General features: G+C 36.5%; 1 protein-coding gene across 4 annotated transcripts in view; it reads right to left on the bottom strand.

The window, feature by feature from the left end:
• FILIP1 (filamin A interacting protein 1) overlaps positions 1-3,894 on the bottom strand; it is a 103,700-nt gene extending 99,806 nt beyond the window's left edge. For 3 of the 4 annotated variants that reach the window (XM_032681260.1, XM_032681259.1, XM_032681261.1), the window contains exon 1: positions 3,509-3,894. The gene's annotated coding sequence lies outside the window, so the exon portion shown is untranslated. The remainder of the gene's footprint in view (positions 1-3,508) is intronic. The other variant, XM_032681262.1, reaches the window with a different exon arrangement.
• Between the last annotated feature and the right edge of the window lie 8,650 nt (positions 3,895-12,544).

Below are 12,544 nucleotides of genomic sequence, written 5' to 3'. Positions count from 1 at the left end.
GCTTTGTATTGTTGTTTCATCTGGCTTCTTCACAAATATTCACTCTATTTCTCCAAATAGCATTTTAGATATGTATAAGGACAAAATCCCCACTCCAAATTCAATTTATATATTCAAATTGCATGGCAATCTGCAATGACAGACCTTGAGAAAGGAAGGGAAGAAACAAGAAATTGGAGGAAAAGTAAAATGTCTCTTAGGAAAAAAAATGTTTGGACAGGAATATAGATGATCCATTTTGTTAAATGCTCTTGAGGGAAATTTATCTGTTAATTACTGAACACTAAAACCTGATCCTACTAAATTCAAAGGAAATCTCACTCTGAGTTCAGTGGCATAAACTGACCTCTGACTGGCACAGCTCTGAGGCACATTCTTAATTTCTGCCTGAGGGTACATCAGCTGAATTAGATAAGATTAGCAAAAGCCTTAAATAAGGCATGTGTGGAATCTGCGCCAGCAGAAAGATCCTGTATCAGGAGGAGTTTTACTGACACAGCTTTTAGTATGGAAATGGCTACAGTGGTGAAATTGTGAGCCAATAGAGCAAAACAGGGCATACTAGCAAAATAGAGATTTCCTAATTTACTAATGCTTACTTCACAAGTTGCTTCCAGGCAGCACATCTGTATCTTCAGGAATCCTGCCTTGGTCGACATAGCTCTGTTAATATTAAAGTTCAGTCTTTTCATGATAGAAGTGTCAGGTGCTACAGTGAGTGTCACTATAGAAAACTCTTGTGTTCTTATGACAATTTCTAGCTTACTAAAGCCAGTAGCATAGAAGGTGGGCCAGTTAACACCAGAGCTGAAGGTTAATAGTCTATCAGATATGAGAAGGAGAGGTACAGGAAAATCAAGGCATATCTAAGCAGGGACCAAACAGTGCTCAGACTTGAAGATGAATTTCAAGTCTTTGAATTTGATGTTAAAAACAAGCAGACACTCTATAAAGAGATTGAAAGACTGAGGTGATGAAAAAAACACTCAGTTAAGATGATGAATTAGCTGTGGCTAGATTGGCTAAAATTATAACAAAATAAATATAATAATTAAATAATAGTTCATAATAAATAAACATTACCATAAAATAAATTACAATATTGCTTCAATGAAGGTAAATGAAGAAGCCAGAGAGGCTGGAAAGTGGATTCGTATTGGGAGGAATACACAGTCTTTAGCACCATTAAAGGCCTCATTCATTCCACAGTTATTCTAATATAAACCAAATAAAAATAATGTTAAATGGGTAAAATAAATGGATATGCTACATCTACTCATCTTCCACAAAAATCTCTACAATGGAGTGTATCACCAAACATAAACTACTTTTTGATTTGATATAAAATTGACCTTGGCTTCACTGTAGTCAGTAGGAGAATTGGCTATTTTTCAAATATGAAACCATCTGTTGAATAGCCACATTACATATTCCACAGATTTGATTGGAAAATCCCAGAGCCTCTTTGTGAACACCTGTTGAGAAAAGTAATTTTAGCCTCCTCCTCCATTTTGAAGTGGAAAGGAAGACAGATGTATGTAAAATCACAATGTGTTAGAGTTGGAAATTGCTATTAGACTGTTCAAATGTCACTTCATTTGATAGTTATCAGGCTAATAAACATGCTTTTTGATGTTAAAAACTTTGCTAAAAGTAAACTGTGCAAGACAACCAAAGTTGTAAAACCACACATTATGCTGAGCAACAACTAAACTGAAAAAGCTGTCAATATCAGCATATCATTTTCCCAGATTTTGCCATCCTTATATATTCAGAAGGCCATTTCTCCACAGTTTAATTTGCCAAAAGTTTCACTAAAGAGAAGAAACAGTAATTTTCACTTAAATGTCAAGATGACAAAAACTATACAAATCATATTGTCTCAGTTTTAATCCTCACTGTATAGACTTCTTATGAAAAAATATCTTTCTCAAGGTATGTCCCTATTAAAAAGTAATTCCAAAGTTTCCTTTCGAGATTTAGATTTAGGATACTATAGTGCTCTAGTAATTCCACACTAATGATTGTCACATTAAATCATGGCCACCAAAAAGTGTTTCTATTTAGTGCTTTAGTGTGCCCCTTGCTATGAAATAAAATGTAAACTTATTATTTTTTGCTTTTAAGAATTTTCTTCCATCCTAATACTTCATTTATTTTGTTGTTTCACAGGCAGTTACATTCTCAGTCACCAAGTCAAAGTTGCTTCAAAGTATTTTAATTCCATCCAATCCATCTACTGCTAAGATGTGGTATTGATGTAATTTATGTAGTATGCAGGGATGCAACTAGAATTATTTAGTGAAAGCAAGACATTCTCATCTCCCTGAGGCAGTCCCAGAGTCCACAGACTAAGTGTCAAACACCACAGACAGTCAGCATAGACTCAGTTAGTTCATTCCTTCTTTAGAACAAATATTTTTCATCTGAGACAATTCTATACAAATCTGTGGTTTTGCCTGGGTTAAGTGCATTCCTTAAATCTTTGCTTTCACAACTGAATTCATATTGCATATGGACTCATAATCAGTATGTCTTTTAAAGATTCATGCATACTCAATTCCTTTCTTTGGAGAAAACGGCTTTAAAATATGTGGTGGGGAGGGCGGGAGGAATTCATTCTTCAATTGATCAAACAGCTTTTATCAGTTTAGACAAAGTAAATCATATTAAGCAATTCCTCCCTTAAATTACATGACCCTTATGGGGTCATAGGACACGCATTTCCAACAGACAATCAGGCTTCCATCCTACTGTCAGGGTAAAACATCTGAGAACTGGTTTCTCATTTATTTTGCCAGAAGAAACATACACTTTAACAACAATGACCCAGCTCAAGCACACTTAGGTACAATAAACATAAGGTCAGTCTTTTTGACACTTGAATTATACAGCTAATCAAATGAGCAGAGATTAATATTCATTATATGTAAATAAGTACAAGAGAAAGAACCAAGAGCTGTTGCCACAAAGGTAGTATGAAAGGCATCAATCAGGTGTGTCTGTGTGAGTTAATAAGGAAACAAAAAGTACAAATGCGCTGGGTCACAAAGTTAATTCTGTTACTGAATGGCTATTTCCTCTTATTTATCACACAGGCTGCCACTGTTTTTAATAGCTGCTAGACTATCATTGGTAAGGGATGATATGTATTCTATTATTAAATGTTGGTTTGTCTTCTGTCAGCATGTAAGCAGATATAAGCAAGATACATGTCAAAATCTCTGCACACTTTTTCATATTACTACTAGCTACTTGATTGTGCTTGTTCTCAGAACTGCAAAAGTTATTTAAACAATGCTTTTCTATGGTGGAAGTGTAAAAAGACCCCCAAAATCTAAAACTTTTATTCCAGCTTTCATCTACTGACAATATTTTCAAGCCATTCAGAAGATTGTTCAAAGAAGGAAAAAGACAACATATATTAGAAAAGAAAATTCTTGTAAAAAGGACACTGGAAAACAAAAGTTCTTGTAAAAAAAAAAAAAGCTTTGGACCTCGGTCTTACCTGTCAGCAACACGAACCCAGGAATATGTCCTTTAACACTGCAAGATTGCAGTAGCTTGTCCCACAGCACTACCACAGCAGTAGACTGCTCTAGCTCAGGAGAACACAAAGATAGAAACTTTTCCCACGTTCCTAGGTCTACCAGCCGCTGAAGTAATGAAGAAAAGAAGGTGGAAAAGAAGACCGGAGCTGCTTCTCGCAGAAATCTCAGGCAGGAGGAGTAGGAGTACTCTGTCTGTGTCTCACCCAGACTTTTGTTTAAAAGTTTTTTCAACTGTTGCTAGGTGGTGTTAGGCTTTGGCAGTTTAGTTCTCAGATTGTATTTCCCCTCTTCTGGTCTCTTCACACAATGTTACAGCAATGACTTCGTTGAGCTCAGCTCGCTTGTGCTATATTTAACCAGTGTTCTCAGCAAGTCAAGCCTGTCAACAGCTGAGAAGTTTGGAGCAGGCTTTGCTGAGTTCCTCAGCTGCTGAATTATCAGTGGATGTAGCACTGCACAGCCCAGCTACTACATTCACTGAAAGATTGTGGGGAAACTGTCAAATCCTTTTAAGGGCTTCCAGTGACTTCACAGGAGTAATTACTATTTAAAGCACTAAGTACAAAATGTGTATTTAGGCATATATTTTAGACTGCTAGAGAAAGAATACTTGTGTTCACAGCAGATGAGTTCAATTATTTATACAGTGAGAATTTTCCTAGGACAAGTAGGAAGTTTATAATTTGAAAGGTATGCACTTCAATTGAGGAAAAAGTACATGTGGGGAGAACTTTTTGCAGCATAATTTCTTACAGAGTTTAAATATATTAAGATGACACAGAGAAATTAATGAAAGGCTTAGGCTGGAAAGTTTTCACTGTGCTATTTATTCCAAAGACAACCTTTTTCTCCCAGAACAAGAGCTTCCTACAGTAATTTCTACACTGTTTCTAACTCTCACTGAAGAAGAAAAGAAAAGCCACACAAATCACTACTTGTTTGATATGAGTATTAGGAGCATATTACTGCAGGGCTGTACACATTCTGATGTATACACACTTGCTTCTGGACCTAATTGCTGTTCTTAATTTTAAGCCATAAGTCTCTTAATGCACAGATCAGTAGTAACATTGGACTGCTTTCAGCTGACAAACCATTATGATATCAGGGCTCTACAAAGATGTTGCAGATCTCAGACTCCAGAACAAGGTTCTACCATCTTGTGGCAGAACAGTCTCTGAAAATATCTCTGGGAAAGAAAATTCCCTACCCTGACAACTCAGCTTTTCTCTAGTGTTGATCTCTGGTATTGATCCAGGATTTGATGAAGAAGAAAGAAAGAAAGAATAAAAGGAAGAAAAAAGTAAAGAGATGCTAAGAGATTTGATGGTTGATATTTATACATGAAGACATATCAACCTTTCAGAGCAAAAAAAGAAAGATTCAAGCAAGCCATAACAGCATCCTGTAGTGATGCTGGGTTGCTGTGCAAGGAGCAGGATGAGTAGTGAAAATGTATCATGCTCTGTGATTTCAACATGCAGGAACACATTTGGCCACAACTACATGAGATACCAGGGGGTGAGTGCAAGCCCTTATGAGAAGCAGCTGCAGAATTAGCTGTAGCCTGGTGCTCTAACCCTGTCTCTGGAATTACTTCTGCTTGATATGTGTTATTGTCTAAACAAGCAAGGAACAATGAAAAAATACTTTCATTCCCAAGTTGCTCATAAGGAGAAAATGAAGTAAATATTAGGTATTATGTCAAGTGACTGATATTTAGACATTGATGACACATTTATGAAAGCCCTAAACACTTGATCATGTCAAATATATTTTATTTTGGAGACCAAGTAATAGTCACTAATTTCCATTTCCATTTCAATATTTGACTTGGACAGAATAGCTAAAATGTATAAAAAATAGGAACACTTCTGTTTTTCAGAAACAGCTATTTGGAAGACTATTGTAGAGACAGATAATATATGGGCATAAAGTTTGCTGTTACATGCTTCCACTTTGAACTGAAGCAAGTTACAGATATCCACATTCTAAAAAGAATATCTAATTTTGTTCCCTCATATAAAATTGAGGTACTCCAACCAGATGAGTAACGTTTTGACTATTCTGGCCTTAACTTCTTGCTCAAAGTGCAATATTAATAGCACTTTATCCATTCAAGTATAATAAATCAGACAAACAAAACAATTAACTTGGCTCATAGATCTCAACAAAAAACAAATGATTCTCAACATTTCTCTCCCATTAGTTAGTGCCATATTCACTGAGTGGAAAAGAATAAAACTTCTTAGGAGGCATTCTCTGCTGCCAGCCCTTCTGGGTGGATTTCAGTAGTGACCTGCTGGTACAAGTCTGCTCATTCTTGTACACTTACAAACTCACTCCCCAGCTGTGCACCATTGATATTAATCCTCTATAACAAGGTGAATTTCAGCAAAAAAAACTTTGGGAAAACAGAATTGATTAGGTTTTGCAAGTGGAATAAAAGGAAAAACAGAACCATGAAAGAAACTTTTTAGTTTGGCATCCTACATGGTCCAGTATCATCTGAAGTCCTAGTGACATCCTACAATTAAGTTTAAAAAGTGACTTCCGTATAATTTCTGATAATTTTGTTATCTCTTAGTCAAGCAACCAAGATACTAGAGTCCAAAGCAAATAATTCTAACAAAATTTGTCTGTGGAAGCCAAAGCTCTCAGCATTATTTCAATCAAAGCACTAAAGGCCAGAGCAATGCAAAGCAAAGGGAACAAAATGTGGCTCTAGGGAGTGAAGAAGAGCAGCAGCAGGACCCGCTGACATTTTTGAAGATAATGCTAGTCACAAATACATAAGAGGGACTGTCATTGTCAACACTATCATATTTCTTTGTACTTACTTCGCTGGAAAATGCAAGAAAAATTTTTATTACCTGATCTCTTCTAGAGAAATTCCAGGCTTGAGGCAGAAATTGCTGGCAGAAAATCCATGGTTTTTACAGAGAAGTTCAAAAAAGATGTCTTCTTCTGACCTTACTGGTTGCTCTTGACCTTAAAATGTGTGCCCATAAAAAAGATTTTTCTGGAACACATACAATAGTATTACTATTTAATTTTGATATCAACAATCCATCACTTTGGTATACGAGTATATCTCACTCTCTTAAGTCATAGAGGCACCCAGAAATACAGCCTACTACCTTTGTCCTTTTCAAATATTTTACATCATAATTAGCTTTCTCTTGGCTTTACAGTATAAATGTGCTGCCTCACATTGTCTTAGAAGGGAGGGTGTTCAATCATGTTCTGATTAATATGATCTTGGCTGAACTCCCTCAAAACTGTATTTTGGGAGGGCTAGGTATTTATTTTTTTCATTTTTTCCAGACAATATTGCTACCTTATAAAAGCTGATAGTGCTTTTTAGATCTTAGGTCTGCTATATTTTCAGCTCGAGTACCTGCTTTTTTATAACCAAAGGGAAAAAACCCCACATTTCTGCCATTTAGTTCATAGATTTAGTTTAATTTAGTTTATAATTTTACCAAAAGATCCCTGTCACAGTCACAAACCTCCAGGAACACTTACTGGAGTTTTAAAGTCTTTTCAGTAAAAGTTTTGCATGCTTTATCACTGAAATAAAACCAGGGTACCTTTCATTTTGGTTCTTCATATGCTGCCTTGATCTATATGTTGTCTTCAAAAGGTATTTCTGGCTTTTTTTTTAATTGTCATTTTAATGAAAGAAACATATTAAAAGATACATCCATCTCAGTTATTTTATATCTCTTATTTCTCCATTGTGCAAAGAAAAATATTGACATCTCATAAATTTTCTCCAAATGAAGTGAGGTGCAAATCAAAGATGGGACAATTAGATACACAGCCACATCCAGAACATGAGATGGCCCATTGGACTTAGAGGGGAACAACCCTGTCTACAAAAAATGACAGGGGAAAACAGTGATAACTTCAGAATGACATTTGGATGCTTTTGACTCCGAAGACCCAGAACCTGGGTCAAATGAAGACAGTTTGAAGCACAAGTCTGTAGGAAAGTGCCAAATCAGACCTCTGGAAATGGAGTAAATCACCTTACTAGCTTCACTGCTGCACCCCAGGAGTGGTATGCAACTTGCTCCAAGACTAAGATAAAAATGAGCTGAACATGGATTAATTGCTTTTAAGGCCAGAATAAACTTCTTTTATAATCTAATATAGCCTCTTACACAGAAAAGGCTTGGAATTTGCCTCATGCAAAACAGCAAGTTGCAGTGAATTAAAGCACACCTTTTAGAAAGATTATATAAAACAAATATGGATAATTTCCTGCAGCAATGTATAATGCAGTTCAACAGTAAATTACACTTACTGTTTCAAGGTAACCCAACCTTTGGAATTTATTTCCAGTTTGATGTTGACTGACTTTAGCTCACCGCCCATGAGATGTCTAGTCAGTGACCTTCGATGTCTCTCAATTTGCTCAATTCTAAATAAGTTCCCGTGGCTATTAACAACCCTGCAGAGAAAATCTCTCTACCAAGTCTCCTTCCCCCACACCCTACAAATTAAACACGGTAGTCTTCATAAACTAGGAATATTACACAGTAAATACGTAAACCAGAAGTAACAGAATATTTTCTCCAAACAAAACAGATCATCTGAACTTTTATTAAAGCTGCAACATCTAAGGACTAGATGACCAAGAAAGGCACCTCTGGTCGTCGCAAAGAGAGACACATATTATTGGATGTCCCGAGGAGGTGAAGCTCTGGTTTGACATCTCCAAGAACACAGTGCCACCTATCTTTGCGTTTGGGTTAGCTCATGGCAGGCAGCGGGAGAGGATGGAGAGAGGGCGAGGTATTCTTTGCACCCAATTCTGCACCATCCTTTGCTTCCTTGCTTGGTTTCCAGCGGACTAGGTGGAGGCTTCCTCCACTGCAAATCCCCAGATTGCAGCTGTGTTTCCTCTAAGACACTGGCTTCTGTCATCCACTCGTTGCCATTTACATGGTTCACTTCAGGCTGGTTACACCTTACTTCACTTAAGACATGGTAAGCTGACACTCTTATCATTAGTGCTTTTGCAGATTTTACTGACAGAAGCTTAAATTCATTATTACGTTATCTGTGCACCCGCAGAGCTTGAACTGCTGAGGAGAAAGAAATAGCTAAAACATATATAAGTATCCTGATAACTTCAAAAGAGGTACCTGCCCGGAGTCCTCCATCTAGGAAAGAAAGGGTAGGCTAGCAGGAAGCAGTCTTTCCTAATTTTGTCTCCCAGGAAGCCTCAGGACAAGATGCCCCAGAGATAAACCACAGATGTACTCCAGATGTAAATAACAGTCCAACTAATTTTTTCATGAAGAGCTGTTTCCAGTCCTATGACCAAACTGTACACATACACCTCTCAGAGACGGTCATACGATCGGTAATAATTTGTGTGCACTGAGCAGGAGAACAAGAGGGAAGGGATAAGGTATTTAGATTCAGGCATAAATCCATGCTTGAGGAACATCTCTGCAAGGGGTCAGTGGCAGAGTTTTGAAATTCAAGATCTTAATCTCCATGAAGTATCAAAGGCATGACATTTTAAATATCAAGGAAAAGAGGATATATACAAGATAGCTTACTTCTGTCAAACTGGTAAGCAAAGAATGGGCCCTATTTTCCAGATATTTCTGAACATTTGACATAATTTACACTTCGTGGTTTTACTTTCATAGATGTGGGAAAGAGGAATCTGCTGAAGCACTTCTTTCTACTTTGTATTATTTAAGATTTGGTGAACAATAATGAAGAGGGCTCAGTTAAATCGGTGTTCCATTAACTTGCATATGAAGAGACATTGTTTGCCAGTGATAGACAAAAGTATTTAAAAATGCCTTGTTTTAAAGTAGTGATGTTTAGAATAGTTCTCTAAACACATATTTTACTGGGGAGTGCTTTTTTTATTGACTGTGGAAAGGGCAGGATAACATAGATAACAAAATTTCAATAGTAACAAGTGCAGGTGGAAACAGGAAATTTGGGAAAAAAAAGATTCTATTGCTTTGGAGTCACTTTTCCCCACATTAACATACAAACTTTCTGTATATTTTGGCACTAAAACTAGAAAAATACTTTTGTTTTGTTTCTGGAAACAGCAGGAGGATTTGTATTTTTAAAACATATCTGTTGGAAAACCTCCTCTGTGAAAAAACCCCCAAATGCTACTCCTGTTATTACCAGTAAGTCAGCAGTTGGAATGACATAAAAAGTTTAAACTATAACATGTTTGGACTGAATATAAAATCTGCCACCTTTAGTCTGACTACAAAGCACTATGCCAGAACATCACCCCTTGGTACGTGACTGACTTAAACCATATGCTCATAGTGCTGAAGAGCAAACTGACAAATCTAACCCCTTTTCTTCCATGCATAAAGACTAAGCAATTGCTTAGGAAATCCATCTGAACCAAAACCTAAAATGTATGTCTGATAATCTCACTACAGACTGGTGTCCAATACCTGTCTATTAACACCAATAACTGAGACAAAAAGCCCTCTAAGTTAGAAGAAACTACCTGAGATTCCTCTCAGTTCTCGTAATAAGAATGCAGTTTTTTAGAGAAACAAAAACAGTGATGGGAGATGAGATGAAGAATCCACAGGCAACAGGGAAATGTGCTTTTGCACAGTGCAGAAATCAGGAGAGGGAATGGAGGCAGAGAGGAAACTGAACTGCAGTAGCAAGAGCACTGCAGAAGGCTTCCTCACAGGGCACCTCTTCCTAGAAAAGGAAAGGAAGACAAATCGAGAAAGTACCTTGAACACTCTGCATCCACTAAAGTATTGGCTTTCAGGGTATAAGCAACCTGAACAGAACAAGGTACATAGTAAGGAAAAGGTAGGCATCAATCACCACTGATGGCCATGTAGCTAATTTAAGCAGACCTATATTCAGTCAATTCCAGAGTATCCCCTCTTTCAGTAAACAAAAATGTAACAGCATAAAAACTGCTTAACAGAGAAGCCAGAGCTAGTACTGGATAAAGAAATTTGTGAGAAAACTATATAGTACTGTTTATTTTATTAGGTCACTTTTCTTTTTACAAATTAACAATATTACTACTTTCTACTTAAAATGTCATTTGTTTCTTAAAGATGTCACAGAATCAGACAACAGCTGAAATTCAGAGAAACCTCTGGAGGTCATCATCCAATCCTTCTGCTCAAGCAAAGTGACCTAGAGCAGGCTGCCCAGTACCATGTTTAGACATTTTCTGAGTATCTCCAAAGATGGAGTCAGTACACAAAATTAACAGGTCTATCTCACCTAAATCAGTCATGAAGTTAGGTACACAGTCTGAGCTGGTTGATTTTGCTTCCTCTATAGTCAGTCAAAGTGAATCATTGAGAGGAGATGATTAAACACTCATTTTAGGATAGTGTGAGTAATGTGAGAAAAATCTAGTCTGCAGCACAATTCCATATCTTATATTTATATTTTTTCCAGAGTAATTATTCGTTTTATTTTCATAAGTATTAGTAGTATTTTTCATGTGATATTTTATGTAATATACTTTTAAGTAGTAAATAAAGTTTAAGCTTGACAGGAAAGTAAAAAAAAATAGATAATTCTTTGGTTTTTTCCCAGAAATTTCTGAAGTTCTGGGAGTTTTTATGTTTTCAAGACTCTAGATGTTAAGACTCAAGTCTTTATAGTTAGCTAAATAAAACCGGGCCAGGTAGCAAGTTGCACTGCTGGTAGTTCAAAATTATAGTGCTCTCCTGAACATTTAAGTGCTACAGGTCTTCCAGTGCTGAAGAGCTCAGTATCTAATTATCTTTAAAAGCCAGAGTTTAACTACCTAAGAAAAGTCCAAAGAATCTCTTGAACTACGCATTTGAGTGATACTGAGGAAACGTACAATTTAATTAATATTCAGAGCTGATCACTTGATGTTACTTCTGTTGTTTTATCCCTAGAATATATATTAAGCCTAAGATTCCCTTAAACAGAAACAGATCTCTTTTTGGCAAATATTACCCTCACATTTCTCCTCTACTGAATGTGGGAGGCCAAGATTTTTAAGTATTTTGTGCTTCCCTCCCTCTAAAAATTGAGGCTTACTTTATTTTGTCATGTTTTTCCCACAACTCTTTCATATTAAGCAGATTTTTTTTCTCCCTGAGGTCTAAATAAATCCTTCTAGAAACTCAAAAAGACATTTATGCATCTCAAACTATTCTTCTGTATTTCTGTGAAAAGGATGCCCTCCAGATTGTCCACTAAGTACTTCTTCATTACTTGCTTTTTATTAGTTCTGCATGTAAGATAGGTTTTTCTAGCAATCACAAATTTCCAGGGCATCATCACTAAGATTCGTCAAGGGGCAGTTTACCATTTAGAAAACAACTAATAGATAAAAAAGCTGTTAGTCTCCAGACCATAGTGACATAGCTCAGAACAGAACAACATGACCATTTGAAGGTAAAACCAAGACAAATCAGTAAAACACTGCACAACAAGTAAAATAAATCATTCTCAACAGAGGGTAAAAAGTACTGAAGAAGAACCTGAGCACCTGAAGAAAAGATTAATTCTGCTGTAGCTGAAAGATATGGCTGGTTTGTCACATACAGCTCTAGTGCTCTGTAAGACAAAAAAAGCCCAGAAGAACTGCTTACTAATCAAAGAAGGAGCAAAATTTGATGCAGAAGAGATCTGTATCCTTCACTGTAAATACTAGTAGGATTAACAATTTCTTTATTAAGCAATAAGCTGACAAATATGAGAGAAAAAGCTCTTTAGATACAGCCAAATAAATAATCTAACTGAGAAAGGGAAGAAAACAGAAAAATGCCCTGATGCAGACAAGAAAAGAAACCAGTGAAGAAGTGGGCTAAGCAATCAGTGCACCCAATACATTTTAGCAGGAGTGAAGAATTTTCAGTGATGAGGGCAGTCTTAAGAGACTAAGTAGACATAAATGACTGTTTTGTACCATCAGTTTGGTTTACACTATCAGCTGACAGACATTGTTAAATGCAAATCTCTCT

This window comes from Chiroxiphia lanceolata, chromosome 3 (assembly GCF_009829145.1).
Source record: "Chiroxiphia lanceolata isolate bChiLan1 chromosome 3, bChiLan1.pri, whole genome shotgun sequence".
In the NCBI taxonomy this organism is placed as follows: domain Eukaryota; kingdom Metazoa; phylum Chordata; class Aves; order Passeriformes; family Pipridae; genus Chiroxiphia; species Chiroxiphia lanceolata.
Note: the sequence above shows the minus strand (reverse complement) of the source record. Positions and strands in the feature narration are given on the sequence as shown.